Here is a 23,259-nt window from a genome sequence, read left to right on the forward strand (position 1 = left end):
ACAGACAGGACTTAGATTAAGCAAGGATTAGGCCTTAGTTCAATTAGGACATTTAAGTAGCTTTTATAAATGTAGCCTAGAAAAAAAAAACATTACTGGTGTGCATCTTGAGACAAAACACTGGCACTGACATATTTTAAGGTATGTCAGTACAAGTTGCTTTCGGTTAAAAAAGCTCAAACATGCATTTTAATCTGGGACTAGGCTTAAGCCTTGTCTGTGAAACCGGGCTTAGGTTGCTTCTGGAAGAGGTGTTAGTGAGACAAGCAGGTGTTCACCCTGTGGTCTGTGTGGGTCCTAACTCCCTAGTATAGTGATGGGGACACTATACCGTCAAAAAGTACCACCTTTAGGATGAGACATTAAACCGAGGTCCTGACTCTCTATGGTCATTAAAAATCCCTGGATGGCCTTTGAAAAAAAGAGTAGGGGTTTAACCCCGGCATCCTGGCCAAATATGCCCATTGGCTTTTGTCCATCATCATGGCCTCCTAATCATCCCCATATATATACTGATTGGTTTCATCACTGGTGCATTATGGCTGCTGTCGCATTATCCAAGTGGATGCTGCATATTGGTGGTGGTTGAGGAGATTCCCCCTTCCATGTACAGTGTTTACAGTGCTGAGAATAGCTGTAATATGTATACTATAGCTATATAATAGCTTTAAATAACATTAACAAATAAATTAACAAATTAATATTATTATTTACTATTTTTTATGGCATGATGTTAACCACCACAGAAACAAAATGTTAACTCGTCCTTTACAGGGTTTCTGCAGGTTTCATCAAATCTAATATAATGCTTTTTAATGCATTTTTAATGCCAATTTTTTAATTTTTAATGCCATATATATATGTCGATAGATGACGTCATGCGGCAATTTGTTTGCTTCTCTGCTGCTACCCTTTTTGCTCACATAATATATTTTAATACAGCCAAATTCCCAATAAAATTGTTTCATGTATATATTTTTCTGTTTTTGCTGTCAGACTATATGAAATGGTGACTGAAACGCGGCCCATTAAGACTACATACAGGGCTCGACATTAAGCCTTTTCATTCACTTGTATGAGTAAAACAGTTGCTTGTCCGAAAGAAAAAAAAATACATGTAAAATGTAATGTAAAATGTATGATTCATCTTTCATTTTAAATTCGATCAATACATTTAATTGGAATAAGACACTAAGGGCTGTTACCAATCAAATTAAATCATTTACAAATTTACAATTGCATTAAATAATGTTATGGGATTGTAAGAAATGTTGGGGGAAAATGATACTTTTAAAAATTAAACTAAACCAACAGTAGGTGGCATCAAGTAACTGTCTTAATAAGTGAGTCATTCATTTAAACGATTCATTCCAATGGCTGATTCATTCAAGAATGAGGCAGTTGTTTATGAATGGGTCATTTAATCTTTGACTCTAAATGCTTCAAATTGCTGAAACATTCAGTAACAAAAACAAGGCTGAGCCTGCATCTCAATGTGCATTCTATCCATCCTAAATAGTATGTAACATTATTAATATTCAATACTATTTAGGGCGGATAGTATGCACATTGGGATGCAGGGTGAGTGTTGCGCTATGGTTCTGCTGTGATCTTTGTTTGAAACTATTTTTGCTGCTAAAATAGAACAAAAACAGTCAATGTTCCTTCTAAAAGTGACTTAATATTAACTATTTGTAAACTGAACTGTTGTATGAAATCAGTGTCACGTTTTTAATCATGACAGTAGCCTATTTAGGAAAACAGCATTCTTGGTCGTGTGATTTTGCTTACCTGTATCAAGTTATAAAAACTCCACATTTTTAATTTTTACCGCAGTATGTTTAACTGAGATTCTTTTTGTGTGTGCTTCGCTTGTTTCCATTTCTCCTCGAGATGGTGTGCGAGCCTCAACAGCACAACCTTGTTATTATCAGAACATTATACAGACTATTATTATCCACTATCGAGCACCACTTACACTAAATGTAATAAAAAATCATTCTCGTGTTTTTTTTTTTTTTTTTTTTTATTGACGTTTTAATCAGGTCCTTGTCCGGCCAGGCAAGTAAAATTCTCTTTCACTTGCCCCTTCAAAAAAATCCACTTATCCCAGACTAATTGACAAGCGTTAGTGTCGAGCCCTGACATGTTAAACCAGTGCTAAATCCTGATTTATAATCGAGACATTATCTGACAAAATCACATTACACATAAGATAAAGATAGTTCAGTTGCTGTGATTTTGGCTAACGTTATATGTACACGTAAAATGATCACTCAGATTAGAAGCAATAGTATCTATTTTATTTGTTCTCTGACAGGGCGCACATCCTCAGCTGAATGTGCTGCTCCTCTCAGCCACTCACTGAACAGCAGACGCAGAGAGAGGTGCGCCTGCGGCAGCGTCAGAAAAGCAAGATCTCGCGCTCGTGCGGCAGTACCGGGGAGTCTTGGAAACTAGATCAGGTTAACAAGTATATTCGTCACAACGCGCTTTCTTGGAAAAAAGTCGGAAAAGGGGTCTGAAGAGTTGCTAAGTTGGCAACACTGATGCAACCTTCCGCCTCCAGGTCCCAGCCCGCTGCTGTCCAAAATGGCGTTACGGCAATTTTGCACCGGCCGGAGGCAATTACCAAACTGGTTCCGTGTGTGTATCACACCAATGTACATATTTTACGACAGCAAATAAAAGTTATTAATTATGAAGGCTAAATTCAATATAAACTGGTAGTATTATTATTCTTCAAAACTATCTAAAAAAATGTAATGCCTGTAGAAATAAAATTTAATGCTTTTTAATGCCATTTAAGGCCTTAATTTTCGCAAAATCCATTTAATGACTTTTTAATGCCCCGTGGATACCCTGCTTTAGTTAAAAAAAAAAAAAAAAAGTCAGGCATTTACAATCGATGTAAATGGGCCAAGCAGTAAAGATTAAAATACACACTGTTTCAATAGTATAGCTACAGGACTTGTAAATGTCTTGTAAATGTCACTTTTTAATTTTGTCTGTGTAAATTTACATACAAAGTTTTTTTTTTTTTGGTCATAACATAAAGCTGGTAAACCTGGTAACTGTTGTAAGATATGCACATGGATACCAGAGAGTGGAGTGACCATCTAGATCAGAGATCAGAAACAGGCTATATCAGAGGTCAGGATAATCACTGGCATGTGACAATAGCTAATGTATTTAGTTTAAACAAAGTCACTCAAACTTGCATATGGATGTACATTTTTGAGATAATCATTCCCCATAGTCACACAGCCTGATCCGACAATCTATTTAATATATCTGTGATCATCCCTCCTCGTCCAATAAGGATGCAGAGTGCTGATCTATATATATATATATATATATATATATTTTTTTTTTTTTTTGCAAATAATAATAATAATAAAAAAACTCAAAGTTATTTTCTTTTGAGATCAACATAGTGTCACAAATGTTGTGAATAGAGATAAACATCATCTGAGCCTGGAACATTCAACTAATGATTAACAATTAACTTGAACTACTTATTTATCTGGAGCAATGTAAATCAAGTACAAAAGACAGTAAATCAGGACACTATAAAAGGAACATGAGAGGCTGTGGGGATGACAGAGCAAGAGCTGGAAACAAACATCAGTGAAGAATGAAGGCTTTAGTATGTATACTGCTGCTGTTGGAAACCTTTGTGTTTGTCGTCCAGCAGCAGGTAGATGGAGGACTCAATGAGAAGGAGATCAGTCAACAGATCAGCTCTGAGGACGGAAGACAGAATCCACCTCAAACAGACACTTTGAGAGCTGAAGCTTCAACTGACAGCCAACAATACTGCAATCTGGGCATCCCTGACATCCATGCAGCACTGAGAGAACTGACCGCCACCGTTACAGAGCAGAAAGCAAACATCAGAGAACTGACCGCCACCGTTACAGAGCAGAAAGCAAACATCAGAGAACTGAGGAATGAGATGAAGAAGAAAAATGATGGTATCTCACCAAAACATTCACTCTTTTATCAAAGATCCTCAAAGTAAAACACCAATGCAATACATTGTATAGTGTAAATGTTAGTGTAAAGTTGAATGTATACTGTGTAAATCTATTACAATAATCAGTGTAAATGTCATTTAACAGAATCTTTATTCCTTCACAGAAATTTCAAATCAAGTGGAGGAGTTAAGAAAGGAAAATAGAGGTGAAAGTGTGCTTGAATTATAAATTCAGTGTATACATTCTTAGTGTAATACAGTAATATATCACAATATTACTGGTTTTTCAATAACAGACAGAGAAATAGCTTTTTCAGCTTCACTGATGGATTCTGGCCATGGATTTATTGGTCCTTCTCCCATTGAAATCACAATAACCTACAAGAACGTCTTCACAAACATAGGGAACGCCTACAACCCAATTACAGGTAATTATTAATTAAATTCAGTCATAAAACTCAGTTTATAGTAATGAAAACCCTGCTCCATTCAGACCTCTCTGCAGTTGTGTAATGTGTATAGAAAAGTTAGGAGCCGTTTACACGACACCAGTTTCAACTAAAAACGGTAAACTTTGAGTTTTGTGTTTTGAAAAAGTTATTCCTGTGTAAACTACAAAAATGTGAATTTGTGAAAACTGTGATCTCATGCGTATTACTGTCACGAATGTGGCTCTCGCGCCTCCTCCTCCGCACCACCGGAGGGAGCCGTCACCTGAATATTGACTGGTTTACATTCGGACTACGTTTCCCATAGGCCCTCATTCCTGGGACTGATTGCGCACACACCTGCACCTCATTACACTCACACTATTTAAGACACACACACCCTTTGCGAAGTCTTGATTTGCCCCGGTGATCACTACTGAGCGTTTTCTTGTGGATTGTATTTCTGTTGCCGTTGGACTGTTTATTATTATTTTTTATTGTTATTTGGACTGTGTTTGTTAGCCGCCTGCCCTGACCATTGCCTGTGACTTTACTCTGCTTGTCTGCCGCCTGCCTCGACCATTGCCTGTCCCTGTTTGTGTCTCTGCCTTTGCCCCTGTCTGCTTTGGTGATTATCTTAATAAAGCTGCAAATGGATCCTCATTCTGTCGACCCGTCATTACAGAAGACTTCGCCAAACAGCGATCCAGCAGCGATCATGCAAATTTCCACCGAGCTGTCTGCCCAAGCCAACCAGCTCGCGGTGCACCAACACCAATTGAATCGATTGACTTCCCTTACCGAGGAGCTGGTGAAAACTCTGCAGGGCCTTCGATTCAACGCCACCGAGGTTGCCACGCCACCGCCTGCGGCCTCCGTCAGTCAAGCCTTCACTGCCGCTCCCGCCGTGAATCCACGCCTCGCACTCCCGGAGAAGTTTGACGGCAACCCCGCTAAATGTAAGGGATTTCTTCTCCAATGTTCTCTTTGTCAACCAGCAGCCATCTCTCTATCCCACTGAATCCAGTCGGATCTCCTTTGTATGCTCCCTGTTGACTGGTCGAGCGCTGGATTGGGCCACGGCGATGTGGCGAGAGGATGGTTCCGTGTTTCCCACCTTCTCTGCCTTCCTACGAAGCTTCAAGGAAGTGTTCGAACATCCTGAGGGAGGCAAGAGCGCTGGGGATCTACTGCTGTCGCTGAGTCAAGGTAAAACCACGGCTGCGGATTATGCTTTAAATTTCCGATCCCTCGCCGCACAGACAAACTGGGTCGAGGACACGCTAAAACTGCTGTTTCGAAAGGGGCTGTCCCTGGAACTGCAAGCCGAGCTCGCATGCCGCGACGAGGGAAGATCGCTTAACGAATTCATCGACCTAGCTATACACATTGACAATCTTCTCCGCTCACGACGCCCTGTTCAGCTGTCCGCTCAGACCACGCCTCCCTCGGAACCCATGCAGCTCGGATACACTCCGCTTCGCCCCGAGGAACGCGAGAGAAGACGACAACTTCATCTGTGCCTCTACTGCGGCCAAGCTGGTCACATCAAGACCAACTGCCCCATTCGACCCACTCCGTCTAACCCAAAAGCGGTGAGTTCTCCACCTCCCACTGCTTATTCCTCTAACTGCCTCAAAATTCCCATACAAATAGCTCTGAATGATCTATGCATAACCACGCACGCTCTTCTGGACTCTGGTGCAGCGGGTAACTTCATGTCTGATACATTCATCAACGAACACAACATCACATTAACAGACTGTAACTCTCCATTGACAGTGGAGGCGCTAGATGGGAGACCCGTCGGTGGTGGAAGAGTGGCGCACATCACTGTCGAACTGACCCTACAGGTGGGAGCCCTTCATCACGAGCTCATCCAATTCTACGTCATTCACTCACCCAGCAACCCAGTCATTCTTGGTCTCCCGTGGCTCAGAACCCACAACCCGCTAATTTCCTGGAAGGAGTGCCAGATCGTACAGTGGGACGCCGCTTGTCACAATCGCTGTCTGAAACGGATCACTCCCTTACCTGTGCAGACCGTCACTGTTCACGAGTCCGACACCACTGAGCCCGACATACCTGCTGAGTATGCTGATCTAGCAATCGCGTTTAGCAAAAGCAGGTCCACCGAACTACCACCTCACCGCTCCAGTGACTGTGCTATAGATCTCCTACCTGGTACGACACCCCCCAAGGGCAGAATATTTCCCCTGTCACAGCGCTAGTCAGCCGCCATGAAAGCATTCATCGAGGAGGAGCTGGCCAAAGGATTTATTCGACCTTCTACCTCCCCGGCGGCATCCGGCTTCTTCTTCGTTAAGAAAAAGGACGGCAGTCTTCGGCCCTGCATCGACTATCGTGGTCTGAATGATATCACAGTGAAGTTCCGCTATCCTTTGCCATTAGTCCCCGCAGCCCTGGAGCAGTTGAGACAGGCCAGGTACTTTACAAAGCTGGATCTCCGGTGTGCGTACAATCTGATTCGCATCCGAGAGGGGGATGAATGGAAGACGGCCTTCTCCACCACCACCGGCCACTATGAAACCCTCGTTATGCCCTTCGGGCTGGCCAACAGTCCCTCCGTCTTTCAGTCCTTCATCAATGACGTCTTCCGGGACATGCTCAATCGTTGGGTCATCGTCTACATTGACGACATACTCATCTACTCCAAGACCCTCGAGGAACACGTCCAACATGTCTGGTCCGTACTGCAGCGGCTCATTCAACACAAACTGTATGCCAAAGTCGAAAAATGTGAATTCCACCGCACCTCCACCTCATTCCTGGGATACGTCGTCAGTCAAGAGGGAGTGGCGATGGACGACAACAAGGTGAGGGCGGTGCTTGAGTGGCCTCAACCACGCACGTTAAAGGAACTACAGCGGTTTCTGGGGTTCGCCAACTTCTACAGGCGGTTCATACGGAACTTCAGTGGCATCGCTGCTCCGTTGACCTCCATGACCAAACGACAGTCCACACGCCTCTCCTGGTCCCACGAGGCGGTGCACGCCTTTCAAGAACTAAAGGAACGATTCACCACAGCACCCATTCTCCGCCACCCAAACCCAGAACTCCCCTTCATAGTCGAGGTCGACGCCTCCAACACAGGTATTGGGGCCATACTCTCACAGCGTCAAGGTAATCCCGCAAAGATGTTCCCTTGTGCATTCTACTCCAGGAAATTGTCAGCGGCAGAGCGCAATTACGACGTAGGCAATCGGGAGCTCTTGGCGATGAAGGCGGCGTTGGAGGAGTGGCGCCACTGGCTGGAGGGAGCACAACACCCGTTCACCATACTAACCGACCACAAGAACCTGGAATACCTCCGGTCTGCTAAACGTCTGAACCCCCGACAAGCTAGGTGGGCCATGTTCTTCACTCGGTTTCAATTCACGGTAACCTACAGACCCGGGTCAAAGAACGTCAAGGCAGACGCCCTATCTCGTCAGACAGAGGAGAGGGAACGGTCAGAGAACGAAGAAAATATAATCCCAGTCAAACTGCTGCTCGCTCCGGTTCAGTGGGACGTCATGACCGAAGTCACCCAAGCGAATGAACTAACAGCACCACCACCAAACTGCCCACCGGATCGCACCTTCGTACCTGCACACCTCCGCGACAAAGTGTTACACCACGTTCACGATTTCCCCAGCTCTGGCCACCCTGGTATCACAGCCACACTACACCTACTACAGAACCGGTTTTGGTGGGACACCATGGTACTAGACACCACCCAATTCATCAACCAGTGCTCAGCCTGCCAAACTTCTAAAGCATCTCATCAAGCCCCAGCGGGTCTGTTGCAACCACTGCCCATTCCCCAACGTCCGTGGTCCCATATTGCCGTTGACTTTGTCACTGACCTCCCTGAGTCCCGTGGTCACACCACCATCCTCACTGTAATTGACCGGTTCTCCAAAGCATGCCGTCTCATACCACTCCCCAAGCTACCCACCGCATTGGAAACCGCCGAAATCTTATGCAACTACGTGTTTCGATTCTATGGTCTTCCAGAGGACATTGTGTCTGACAGGGGCCCACAGTTTACATCCCGGGTATGGACAGCTTTCTTCAAACACTTAAACGTCAATATCAGCCTCACCTCCGGGTACCACCCCGAGTCCAATGGACAAACTGAACGCCTGAACCAAGAACTCACCAGGTTCCTACGCACGTACTGTCAGCAGAACCAGTCAGAGTGGAGCCGCTATCTGCTGTGGGCCGAATATGCCCAGAACTCACTACAAAAACCTGCCACTGGCATCACGCCCTTCCAATGCGTCCTGGGTTTCCAGCCTCCACTCTTCCCCTGGTCCGGGGAACCATCCAACCTGCCCGCAGTAACCGAGTGGATGCAACGCAGCGAGGAGACCTGGGACCTGGCCCACCATCACCTCCAACGAGCTGTAAGACGACAGGAGCTACAGGCCAATCGACGTCGTCGTCCCAATCCCGAATACACCGTGGGGCAGTGGGTCTGGCTGTCAACCAGGGACCTGCGTCTAAGACTTCCATGCAAAAAGCTCAGTCCCAGGTTTGTAGGGCCTTTTCAAATTACCAAGCAAATTACTCCCGTGTCATTTCGTTTGAATCTACCTGCTAATTACCGTGTTTCTCCCACTTTCCATGTGTCGTTGCTGAAACCCTCTGGTGGTCCGAGAGGAGAGGCGGAGGGAGCCGAGGCCCGCAACCCCCCACCCTTGACGATTGAAGGCAAGGAGGCCTATCAGGTTCGAGAACTGCTCGATTCCAGGCGCCGGGGTAGGAGACTACAGTACCTAGTCGACTGGGAGGGGTACGGCCCGGAGGAGCGATCCTGGGTCAATTCGGATGATATCCTGGACCCGTCACTCATAGTGGAATTTCATCGGACGCATCCGGAGAGACCGGCCCCTCGACCACGCGGTAGACCCCGGCGCCCGCTTCCTCGCGTCTGGAGCCACTCGCAGGGGGGGGGCTCTGTCACGAATGTGGCTCTCGCGCCTCCTCCTCCGCACCACCGGAGGGAGCCGTCACCTGAATATTGACTGGTTTACATTCGGACTACGTTTCCCATAGGCCCTCATTCCTGGGACTGATTGCGCACACACCTGCACCTCATTACACTCACACTATTTAAGACACACACACACACACACCCTTTGCGAAGTCTTGATTTGCCCCGGTGATCACTACTGAGCGTTTTCTTGTGGATTGTATTTCTGTTGCCGTTGGACTGTTTATTGGACTGTGTTTGTTTGCCGCCTGCCCTGATCCTTGCCTGTTATTTGGACTGTTTGTTAGCCGCCTGCCCTGACCATTGCCTGTGACTTTACTCTGCTTGTCTGCCGCCTGCCTCGACCATTGCCTGTCCCTGTTTGTGTCTCTGCCTTTGCCCCTGTCTGCTTTGGTGATTATCTTAATAAAGATGCAAATGGATCCTCATTCTGTCGACCCGTCATTACAATTACGTGTTCAGTCTATAGGTGTGTAGTGTTTCTTTACAAAGTGACATCACCAACTACTGGCCTGGCAGCAGAATACAGTGTTTTTAAGTCGTTTCCATGGATCTGTGTGAACGGGGATCGTTTTGACAATGTTATTGTCGGTACACGAAAAACGCAAAGAAAAAACATCTGTTTTTAGGACATTGTTGTCGTGTAAACGTAGCCTGAAATGATTTACCGTCTTTCAAAACTATTACACAGTGTGTTTGGTAATTGAGCAATCATACAGGAAACAGCTGATTCAGTATCTCTTGTTATTTGATTTAGGTGTTTTCACAGCCCCACTGAAAGGAGCCTACATGTTCAGAATCTCTGTATTTGGTCGTAGTGGAATTGCATCAGGTGCCTCCATTTATAAGAATTCAGAGCGTATGGTTTTGGCATATGATAATCAGCCTCAGAATGATTTAAACTCCTCGAATGGAGTTGTGTTGATCCTAGAGGTTGGAGATATTGTCTATGTTAAACTTTGGCCTTTCGCGAAGATATATGATAGCAAGGATAACCACAGCACTTTCAGTGGTTATCTACTGTTTCCCTTAAGATAACAGGAGCTTTGAAGAATGTGATTCTAATAATTCTGAACCTTCAGCATATGATTTAAGATGAAAACCATGAAGAATCATTAACATATAACCTCTATTAATGAGATCTGATGTGTGTTTGAAATTTGTAATAGATTATAAAATTCTGAGTTGTCTATACATGTAAGTTTGTATAAAGAGTTTAAACACTGAGTCAGACAGGACCCATGAATATCACGTGATTTAAAAGTAGGGCTGTCACGATTCCTCAAATAAATACAAGTACTTTTTTTTTTTTTTTTTTTTTTTTAATAATAATAATTTACCCATGTCGAGTAATGCAGAGTTCACACTGCACGATTTTCTGAGGGAGTATTCTAACTGCTGCTGTGTGCACATTGCACGATGGATCAGCGATGGGGTTACACATTGCATGACTTCACAATAGGAAGAAACGCCAACACCTGTCTGGTTCACAAATTATGTTTTGAGCCATTCCACCAAATGGGTAACATTTCTGTCCCCAGGACATTGTATGTATAAATATGCATGAAAATTAAAATACATTTTACTATTAAGCAAAATGTCCTGAACAATACTCTAACTGCAAATTTTAAATATACAATTTAAAACATTATTAAAAACTGCTCAGAACACTAAAAAATAGCATTTGTTACATGTCTCGCTGTCTAAAAAAATGAAATATAATCATTAAAAGCTATCAGAAATCTTTTTTTTTTTTTTTTTTTTGCATTGTTGTGTTACTCCATATACCATTTGCTAAACAAAAAGAAATTTCATGAGAAATCCATAATATATTATATAAAATACACATTTTAGTTGTGTCCCCAGGTTTTCACTCAGTCCTGTTACCCTCACACATTGCCCCTTCTAAAAAACTTGAAACATGCCACAAGACATTTTCAACAGTAAGTTACATCATCTGGATCTTATGCAGGCCATAAGAAGACCAAAAGTAAGTCCTTTCATTTTAATTTCTGCTTAGTGTCCTCATGCTATTAGCATGTATGCCATGTGGCCACATGTCATGTGTTTGATTATTTTTTGCTTAAAATCTCAATTCTGTTACTTTCAGTCCTGTTACTCATTTGAAAAATAACAGGAGTGAGTTAAGAGTAACAGGAGTGAGTAGAGTCCTCTGTTTTGTTGATTTAATAATGTGAATATTAGTTGATATAATACTATTCACCTGTATCATGAGTTGTACAATTGAAATTACTTAAATTGTAGATTTTTAGGATTAGTTTTACAGCATGAATACCATACTTGCAGGGAGCCAGTCCACCACAATGTGATTTAATCTTTTTGTCTTTCTCTTTCTTATCTTTTGTAGAAGATGGAGAGAAACCATACTGTGCAGTTGCAAGAAACACCAATTCATGTCATGCTGCAAGATAAGGAGTGAAACACACCCGCAACTCTCTTTTCTCCCCTTTTTGTCTTTCCTTCCCTCTCTCTCTCTCTCTCTCTCTCTCTCTCTCTCTCCTTCTTTCTCTTTCCACCTCCTTCTCTGTGATGTACTACTAGCACACAGCACATCCCTTCAACACAGAAATCTCACTCACACACATGCACACACAGCCATGTACACACTCTCTTTCTTGCACACATGCACACACATATGGACACTCATTCCTATTACCCAGTGTTCATTCCTGTTACAAAGTGCTCATTCCTGTTAAAGGAACACTCCACTTTTTTTGAAAATAGGCTCATTTTCCAACTCCCCTAGAGTTAAACAGTTGAGTTTTACCGTTTTCGAATCCATTCAGCCGATCTCCGGGTCTGGCAGTACCACTTTTAGCATAGCTTAGCATAGTTCATTGAATCTGATTAGACCGTTAGCATCTCGTTAAAAAATGACCAAAGAGTTTCAATATTTTTCCTATTTAAAACTCGACTCTTCTGTAGTTACATCGTGTACTAAGACCGAAGGAAAATTAAAAGTTGCAATTTTCTAGGCCGATATGGCTAGGAACTATACTTTCATTCCGGCGTAATAATCAAGGAACTTTGCTGCCGTACCATGGCTGCAGCAGGAGCAATGATATTACGCAGATGTATAACGAGATGCTAACGGTCTAATCAGATTCAATGAACTATGCTAAAAGTGGTACTGCCAGACCTGGAGATCGGCTGAATGGATTCGAAAACGGTAAAACTCAACTGTTTAACTCTAGGGGAGTTGGAAAATGAGCCTATTTTCAAAAAAAGTGGAGTGTTCCTTTAAACATGCTTTTTAAATGGCACATAAGTTTTGGTAACAGGACTGAGAAAACATGCATTCATCTTCTGCTTTGAAACCTTTTTAAAAAATTAAATAAAGTTGCCTGAGATTGACCAATACACATTTTGAATAGTTAAATATGTGTAGTATTAGATTTAGTGTTGAAAGAATATGAAAAATAAAGTTTAATTTTGAAGAGTTTCAACAAGCAAATGTTACCCATTCGGTGTTAATGGCCCTTTTATTAACAAAGTTCGGGAGGAACACATTCAAATGATCTGACTAATCATCACATCCTGATCCAAACTGTCTATGTGCTAACTTGCAGGGAAAAAGAAAAAAAGATCACGAAGGAGGAAATGTTTGGTGAGACGCGGGTCTATAACTTCTCCCCGAACTTCCCTTTGCCTCTGATTTCAGGCATTTGACGGTGATTTTGTTAAATCTGTCAAAGATTTGTCTGTCGAGTGAAAATGGGGCCTAAAATCGTGCAGTGTGAACTCGGCATAATACCAGAAGTGGCGCATTCCACGGACGAGAATCCATGAACCACATTAATAAACTGCTATATAAGGCTGTCTCATATCTCTACAAATTATTCGTTCAGAATGCACACTTGTTTATTGTGATTTTACTGTGTAAGAGAGACGCGGCTGTACCAGTTTACATTTTTTTTGATATATGGTTTTACGAGCGCACACACTTAGCGCATGCACGGAAAACCAGCTGTCATAGCGCATGTACTAAACTGAATTATCTGTAACGTCTTATTGGTTTAAAGTGTCAAAAAAACCCAGGTTCACAAACAGGTTTTGTCTTAAGTGAATGTATCTGGGGAAGAAATTGTGTATGTTTATCAGTATATTGGATCAGTGCATTACTGTAGTTCTTAAAGTGACAGCCTGATAAAACAATCAGTAGAGAATCAGTATGTTTTATTTTTTCATTTAATTTAATTTATAATTTCTTACTTGAATGCCACTTTTAGGTATACCTACTGTACAATGAAAATTTAAAGCAGTTTATTTCATTTGCATCTGTCTTTTATTGTATTTGTCCTTGTTTTTTTCTATGCTGATGTTATCATTACCTTCTGTAATAAAAAACATGATTTAAGGAAAACAATTCAAAATAAATGTTATTTACAAAGATGGATATGTGATATAGTGCAAGAATACGGATGAAATACTGCAACAAAATGTATATTTTTGTGCAAAAGATAAACAACTTAAGCTCATTTAAGAGCATTTGTAGCAATGTCGTTTTACAAAATAATAATTATTAATTATAATCTTCACAAACAAATTTCTTGGTTAGTGAGGCACATACAATGTAAGTGAATGGGATCAAGGCCATAGGGTCAGTGTTGTAGGATGGTTGTATTTAGGCATCAAGAGGTTGATTTTATAGCATTTAAAAACAAGGAGAGTCAAACTCAAGGATGATGGGACTTTAATTTTCCCAATTAAGGCCAAATGTCTTTAAATCCATTTAAAGACATAACAAATGACTAAACTTTTCTAAACAGAAAACAAAACTCACATGTGAGTCGAATAAAAAATAAATAAATAAACAACTTTCAAAATTACAATATACAAAATTGGCTTCTCACTAGCCAGTAACCAAGTCACTCAGGTGACCAAGACAAATTACAGACGTCCGTTTGCTTTTTGCAACACTAAACAGCCTTCTTAAAGCTGTAGTCCGGAACATTTTTGGTTAAAAATTGTCCAAAATCAATTTTTTAGCAAGTACATAACCAGCCAGTGTTCAAAACGATCTCCTTACCTTAGCCAGATTCACAATGATAACCATGTAATAATGTTTTATAATAAGAGCAACCTGGTGGATTTCCGTGGGAAATTCGAGCATGCAGCTGTTCATCTTTGCGTAATTATGTCACGTCTGTAAACAGAAAGTGAGGATGCTTGTTGTAGCGGATCATTTATAGCCTTTTCTCACAGCAGCTGAAATAATTAAACATATTTTGATGGCGGATTGTAATTCAGAAAGGTCCAAATGACAATCATCAGTGACAACTGGAGATTCAGCCGTAGTCAAAAGCAAAAGACCTTCGGACTGGCTACAGAAATTGAAATCTACAGGTAATACGCTAATACACTCTAAATACACTTACGCAATGCTGATGTTGTTAACATTAACAATTTGAGAACAAAGTATAACAGTAATAATAATTTGCATTGTTTGGCGTGATCCGAGCTAAGAGATCGTTAGATTTAATCATCATTGGCAGCACGATTTGCTGTAGGCTAATGCTTTTCTTCTCAGTTGGTCAGAACAAAAGTGGCAGAAATGCGAGCTTATATTTTCCAGTGAAAATTCTTATATTGGTCATACTTTCAAGACGTAGAATCTGTAATTCTGAATTACAGTATCCACACCGGTGTAGTGATTGACACCAAACATTAGATTCATCCACTGAGGAGCCGTGCCAATGCACAACGCAAGTAAAGATAACAATTCTGCATTTGACTGCATTTGCAGGTTTCAAACAGAGATGGCGACAAAGAGGAAAAATGCCGGACTGCAGCTTTAAATAGAATCAATTTCTGCCAGTCAAATTGGCCTAAACCAATAACAATAATATCACGGGGGTACACAAATTCATAATATCTGAAAAATACTAGTAAAATAGTAGTTTTAAACCACATATAGTGACACTTACACTAACCCTTCTTCAATAAGCACATAATAGCAGCAAAAAAACAAAACAACACAAAAACTCCCTACAGGTAGCATTTATATAAGGTGCTCACTAGGGCGTGCTCCTGTAGTGAGACCTACAAACAGTCAACCATGAAGAAGAGATGAAGGTAAGACGATGCTAACATGTTTAACAGCTAAATATGAAATAAATAAAACTTTGCAAAACGAAAACAATTTGTATAGTGATTATTTGGACATATGGGAATATACACTACTAAGAATTACATCTGCCATATATCAGATGTTTTTTAACATTTGTTCTCTCTGCAGCGCAATCTATTTAATCGGTGCACACAAATAAATGCATCTGCGTGAGTATCACTAAATACATTGTGTATACGTAAGTTCCAAACAACAACCATTTATATAATGTAGAAATTGATGACTCAGTAAAAATAAATAGTTTTTACTAGAACCCATAATATTAATAATACATAGTCCAATGGCAGAAATGTCTGCCGTGATGGAGCGTAATCTGTCCCATCACAGTCAGCCATCAAACACTGAACTGGACTAGATCCAAAAAGCAACAGTATGAACACAAAGAGGTCTGAGACCACATTCCTACTTAAGTGGACCAAAAAAGGATCTGAGTCCTCTTTCAGGGAAAAGGTTCACCTCTTGGTCCACTTAAAGGGGTCTGAGTTCGACTCTTTTAAAGAGGACTCTATAATGTTCTTATCTTAATCACAGTCAAGGCTGGTGTCTCCCTCCACTTAACACATGCATTTCAACACACTTCACTTCTTCTTCTTAGTTGTCTCTCCCCAAAACCCTTAACTATGTTTGCCTGCCCCCTAGTGTCTATAATTAACATAACATTAAACATTGCAGACTCTGGGTTGCTTATAATGTTCATCTGGGAACACAATGTGCACCATTTCATCAGATTTGTAAGGTAAATCATTTATAAACTTATGCCAACACAGGAGAATACATCAATATGTTTCTAAAATATGCAAACTTCATGATTTCAAAATAAAAGTTTAAACCATTTTTCTGTTTTGCATGTTTTGATGTCCACAAATTCTTGCAAGAAATGACAGTGGCTGTTGCATTTCTACCGTAAAGAAGTGGCCAAAGATTAAGTGAACATTTTCATTAAATGTCATTTGGCCAATATTAAAAAAGGATTGATCTGCTGTAAAGTGGGACAACAACAACACCAGGGTGTTGGCACCCTCTGCAGGCATTTGTTTTAATACATACTGTACAAGTACCACCAGCCCTGCACATTTTGTATGTCTCCCTATATCTGACATGCCCATTTCAGGTCTTGCAGTCTCTACTAATGAACTCAGACATACAAAATGTGCAGGGCTGGTGGTACTCCAGAACAGGTTTGAGAACCACTGGTCTATATTATGTATATTATACATGTATCTTAATTTTTTTTTTTTTTTTTGCCTTCTAAATTGAGGTCGTAACGTCTGTTTGTTGTTCTCAGGGTCCTTTTTGCAAGTGCAAGGGCAGACTGAGTGAGAGCAGTCACCTTAACACATCTCTCACAAAAACCCCTCGCTGTTTGAGCCACTGTTGCTTTCGGGGTCCAGTCATGTCCTCATCTAATGCCTTCATTTTATATCTTTGTTTATTTGTGTTTGTGTAGATTTGCTTTGTGTTTCTGTCACCAACCTCAATTTCTCTATCAATTGTATCGATTACCACCATGCGGTTGAAGTGGTTTCGGCCATTTCGAACCCTTGTCAAGAAATCCTAAAGGATTCCAGTAAGAAAATTACAGGATTCGAAGTAAAATATATATTTTTGAACCGTTCCTATAAGATTCCTATAAGAATTGTCTGTAAATTGTAAATATCCTGAAGGATCAGTTCTATGGGTTTTTTTACTGGGATCCATTATTCAGGTGTATTTGTGAATTCAAAGTGATTTTTAAGGTGCCCCGTTCCACTGAGTTTACTGACTCTTGCAATCTGACCTAACTCTCCTCAACATTGACACTGTTCAGAGAATATCAACTTATGTTAGTAACATAATAAACAACATGGCCGCTGTGCTGGTGGGGGCAGCAGAGAGGGTTTTGCTATTGTTCTGGGTGTTGATCATGTGGTGGAAACTACTCTTAACGGTTATAAGACACTGATGATGGTGTAACCGAGCTTCTGTATCGGGTTCGCCTAAACACTTTTGAATAAAAAATTATGAAAATGAGACTCAGGAGTTCCATGAACGGTGGATAATTTTAAATTTTCCCACATTTCAACCACATGTCCCACACAAATCCACACATAACCTTATGCGCATGCACAAGCCTCTCTTGCCTACGGCAAGCCCCAAAGGACAGAATGTATTACAAACACATAAATGCAACATCCCTTTAGCCTAAACTTCAACTCAACTCAGAATTTAACCTTTAAAACTGTCCATCCCCCTAAAATAAACGTCCCCCTTTATCTACCAAACAACGAGGGATAAAACAGAAACAAGAATAATAGATATTAACATGTGTAACACCTGAACCTGTGTCCAGCCATAGAACAGTTTGTACCATATGAAATGCCAATACAGTTATCACTTATACATGGTTAATACATTTTTTTTCACAACAATGAACCGGTACATCAGTACAGTACAAAATCGACACAAAGCGACACAACAGTTCATTTACTATAGAGAAGCGGTTAAACTCTGTCCAATATTTACGTAAACTCTAAGATGGACAAACTCTGTGGAGAAGAGGCTGATGTTGACTGGAGTGCACTTGCTGCAGAGATGAAGATCCTTCCAGAACTCCTCCAAGCAAAGAAGACCACATTTGAGCTTCTCACTTACCTCTCTCAAAATGAGATCTGTGAGTTTTAGCCAAATCTTTGGGTAGCTCTCCTGATAGCCTGCAGTCTCTCTGTGACTGTTACATCTGCAGAGCGGAGCTTTTCTAAACTAAAATTGACTTCAGATCTTCTATGGCTCAGGTAAGACTGAGTGGACTTGCTCTAATTAATATCAATAACAGAATTGCCCGTCAGTTCTCTTATAATGATATAAACGAAAATGCTGGAAGCATATGAGTCAAAGGAAGCTACAAACAAGAAAGTGGCACAAATGATAAAGCCAACAAAAGATTTCTTGAACCAGCGATAGCAGCTGTTCACTTATTGTAAATGGCATCTATTACTGAGAAAATATTAGATATGCATCTAATTGCTATGTACACTTAATTTCATTTCACACCGTCAGGGACACGCAGCGACATGATCCCGTTCATTTTCAATGCCGCGCTGGCGACTTCCGGTGACAATGACCGTCAGTAACAGAATGTAGTCGTGTCGAGCGACGCAAAATACATGACAAAAGTTCAGAAATTTCAACTTTATGCAAATTTACAGCTAATTTCGAGAGTGACAACGAACAGGAGTGAAGTCAGTGGAGTGCATGTGATTCGTCTGCTGTAGTGTGGTGTCGTGACAAGATGGAGACGTTGATTTCAGCGGTTAGCAGTTTCCCTGTACTTCACAATATGTCTCTGTGTACATACAAAAAATGATGCATGGAAAAACGTGTCAGAGATTGTGGGCATATCAAGTAAGTTTCAGTACTTCACTAAACTGCATGTAATATAGTCTACCTAGTAATTGATTACAGTGTGTTTGTCCTATTCTAATAATGTACAGTGTTCTGCAAAACACTAGTAATAAAAACTGCGATATTTAACAATTTTATAGTTATATTATTTAATGGAAATATTACTATTACGAACGCTCATAGTAATGTTATAACATCATTTTTAACACACTCAAATGTATCTAATATGATAAACAGTGCTACTTTACCCACATAGGCTTGACTAGAAGAAGAAGCAGAAGCGACTGTGGCATAATAAAAGTTCCTCTAATTCTTGAGCCGTGTTGCGCTCTGCAGTGAGGACCATCTCGCTAGGGCTGGGAATCGATTCCAAAAAGAATCGATTTCTCGATTCCAAGGCGTTGGGAATTGAGAGTCGATTCCAAAGGTTGGAATCGATTCCGTTAAGGGGAATCAAATCCTCTTTAAGATTTTTTTTTTTTTAACACAAACCGCGGCCTGTAGCCGATTTCATTTGTCAACACAATCACGTCACCTGTAAAGAAATAACGTTCAGACTAAATAAATAGATCCAGTCGTGACACAGAGCATTGTGTAGCCAATCAGCGCAATGACTGACCCAATGAAATCTTTAGAATCGGTTGCTGGGCGGGGTTTGATCTTACTCATTGTAGTTTAGGACAAGAAGAATAAATCAATCGACAACAACAATCAATCACACTCACGCGAAGTCGAAGAAGAATGCCTCCAAGGTCAACATCAGTAGTCTGGCGCTACTTTACGTTAGATTCGACAAAAAATGAAGTTAAATGCCAAATTTGCGATAAAAAATTAACATATAATAAAACAACATCCCCAATGATAAAACATCTTAGGGCCGTTCACAAAAAGGAGGTGACAGAGGAGGATCAGGTAACAATTAACTAATCTGACGCACCATTTTACATCAGATACGTAAGCAGATCAATTTGAAGGTTTAAAAGACAGGGGAATGTAAATCAAACTGCTCAATAAATTACTAACGATTGTGGTTAGTCAGATTTAGGTAGCCTAGCCTCATTAACTCAGCAAGGGTTTTTTTTTTTTCCTAATCGCAATTCCAAAAGGAGGATGGGGAGGGAGAAACTCTGCCAGCCCTGAAAAAGCGTTTGATCCAGTCATCAATTGAACAACAGTTTGGGGCCAAGATGCCATACCCTGGTAGGTGTTTACTCAAATTATTTATTGTAAGATTATTTGGTGTAGGGAAACTAAGCAAGTATACAGTGTAATCATCCCATAAAAATTTTCTGATGTTTGTCAATAATAGTGCTGTAGTAATTTCAGTCTTAGTTGGTTAGTTTAGGTTATTTTTTGCACATAAGATTTAAAAATGTCTTTCTTTTATCTGACTCGCTGTTTTCTTTATATGATTGTTCTTTCATTGTAGCTCATAGTCTTCCCAAACAAAAACTGGATCAAAAGCTAATTGAGTTCATAATCAAGGACATGAGCCACTATCTGTTGTGAAGGTTTTCGAGCATTCGTGAAAGTACAGGACTCCATGCAGACAAACAACAAAACAACTAATTTTGGAAAGATATTCAAAAGAAAAACAAGCTCTGAAGGACCAGCTCACTGTACGTCTGAATATTATTAGGATACACAGTATTATTGTTGGCAGATTATTGTTGGTTTATGATTATTAAAACTTTTGAGTGGCCTACTTTATAGTACAATTGCTGGCAGATGGGAATAATTGAAGTCATTTTGAAAACGTAATATTTTTTAAAATTCCATTTGATAATGTTCGTTCTGTAGAAATTACTCTTTTTTTTTTTTTTAAGAATTAAATTCAGAAATTTAGATTTAACAGTCATGAAACTATGTGCATAATAAATAATCTGAGCTGAGTATATCTTATTTCTTTGTTAGATTTGAAGGAAGACACACAGCTGATGCCATAGCTACACACCTCCGCAGTATCCTTCTGGAGTGGGGTCTTCAGGACAAAGTTTTTTTGTGTAACTACAGACAACGGATCAAATGTGGTTGCAGCAGTAAAAAAAAAAATGAACATGAGACATCCAGCATGCTTTGCGCACACTCTCAGTCTTATTGTAAAAGACAGTCTTGCTGCAGTCACTGAACTTGATGACTTGAGATCCAAAGTGAGGAGAGTGGTAGGATTTTTTAGATCCAGTTGCACAGCAAAGGTGAAGCTAGACAACTTGCAGAAAGACTTGAAAATGCCCCAACTGCGCCTTCTCCAGGAAGTTGAAACTAGGTGGAATTCCACCTATTTAATGCTAGAGAGGTTTTTTAACCTCCGGGAACCCCTCTCTGCAGCAATGAGCAACATGGACCTACCCATGTTTTTCCCCCAGGACTGGACTGCAATGGCTGACGCAATTGATGTGACCATACTTTGTATCATATTGTATAGATAGGCTTTGTTTGTGGGGCTTGTTTACAAAAAACCTTGATTTAACCTTAATTTTAAACAAAGTTTGTTTTACCAACTGTTTTTGTATAGGTCCTGAGACCATTCCTGGAGGTGACAGAGGAGATGTCTGCTGAAAGCCACGTCACATCCTCTAAGTTAATTGTCTTGGTACGCAACTTGCAGAAGCTAACTAGAAGTATGGCAAACACTTATACTCCAGAGTCTGTTGGTCAGAGGCTAGCTAGCTCTTTAAACAAGCACCTGACCAAAAGGTGTGGCGACTGTGAATCAACTAGGTTTGTATAGATTAGTTATATACTGAGATATATATACTGAAATTAATCAATTTATAACTAAAGTTGTTTAATTTGCCAAATGTACAACTTTAGATTTCTTTCAGTGTCAATGTTGCTGGATCCTCGATTTAAAAAAGTAGCATTCGGCATGGATACAAATGCAGACAACGCTGTTCGAGCGTCGACATCCGAGGCCAGCCAGCTTAATGCAGAATGTCAACCGGAGGCAACGACTTCTGTTTCACTGCACATACAACAAACTGGGGCTAGTTGTGTGTGGTCTGATTTGGATTTGAAGGTTACATTTTGTCATCAGATTCTTGGAAAAACTGTTAATTAGGGGTGTGTAATGAGATCCTGCGATACTAAAATGTGGCAAGATTTCTCTTCAAGTGAAAAGCTGTCCCGCGACATCACCATCTTTTTTCTTCTTTTATTAAGACTTTTTTTTATAGAATTGAAAACCTAATTCAGTTTGATAACGGTCGCTTCAATTGTAAACTATTTTAAACGTCTGCCCTGCTCATCCAGCACGAGCTGCTGATATCAAAGCTATCTTAGGCTGGGCTGTGTAGGTATAACCACCTTTAGCTCTGGTCTCTGTTTGCACTTTGAATATTGAGAGAGTACTTTGATTATGGTTGCACTTATTGTTTGCATTTAATAAGACTGAGAAAAAATGGAATAAAACTGAATTTTTATTTCTATGTTCAATTTGTGGAAAGGAGTTAATTTTAGGAGGTCAAAATGTGCAGCCTCAGGTCTGAAGCGAATAAATGAGAAAATTAGAATGTTTTTCTTTTTCTCCCTCCTGAATTCAGGGATTAATAGGCAAGATTTTTCTTACACTGCTTTTTAAAAAACAACCACGTACAGTATGGAGACTGACGCTGTCAGTGACTACGTTTACATGGGCTGCAGTAATCTAATTATTGACCTTATTCTGAATAAGACAATATTCTGATTAAGGTGTTTACGTGAGTTGCTTTTAGATTATTCCGTTCATGTTCCCATGTTACATGTTACAGATCGATTAATGGCACACGTCATTACGTCTCCATGCCATGCAGTCCAACGTTCCTTCCAGAATTATCAACATACAGTTTGTCTTCGTTATAGTACTATAAACAGTTTTGGCTGTTTCATTTTCAAATTTTACGAAAGCTTCAAGTGCAGTTAATTACCTCAAAGCAAAGTATGAGTCACTTCGTCGTTGTATTAACAACGTTAATAGTTAGATTAAGGTGTGTACATGTCTGTAATGCAGTCCAATAATGCGACTAAAATAGGAATACTCCACGTCTTAATTCGATTATGACTTTAGCCGGATTAAGGTAATTAGAAATCACTGTTTACATGGTAGTTTCTTAATCAGAGTATTGTTTTAGGCTAATCAGGTTAATATCGGAGTATTGTTGTCGAAAGTCCCCAAACTCACAGACACTTACAAAAAAATACTTGGCCATAATGGCAACATCTGTGCCAAGCGAGCGTGTATTTTCAAAGTCTGGCAAGCTTATTTCAAAACGTCGCTCTTGCCTAAAGAGCTCTCAGGTGAAACAGATGATGTTTTTGCATTACAATATGTAATTGGTCT

General features: G+C 40.5%; 1 long non-coding RNA gene across 1 annotated transcript in view; it reads right to left on the reverse strand.

Moving 5' to 3' along the window:
- Positions 1-3,529: 3,529 nt before the first annotated feature.
- The window catches only part of LOC127511276 (uncharacterized), a 249,197-nt gene continuing 229,467 nt past the window's right edge, over positions 3,530-23,259 (reverse strand). Inside the window, exon 3 of the long non-coding RNA XR_007929956.1 lies at positions 3,530-3,675. This is a non-coding gene — a long non-coding RNA (uncharacterized LOC127511276). The remainder of the gene's footprint in view (positions 3,676-23,259) is intronic.

The sequence above is a fragment of the Ctenopharyngodon idella genome, chromosome 4 (genome assembly GCF_019924925.1).
Source record: "Ctenopharyngodon idella isolate HZGC_01 chromosome 4, HZGC01, whole genome shotgun sequence".
Lineage (NCBI taxonomy): Eukaryota > Metazoa > Chordata > Actinopteri > Cypriniformes > Xenocyprididae > Ctenopharyngodon > Ctenopharyngodon idella.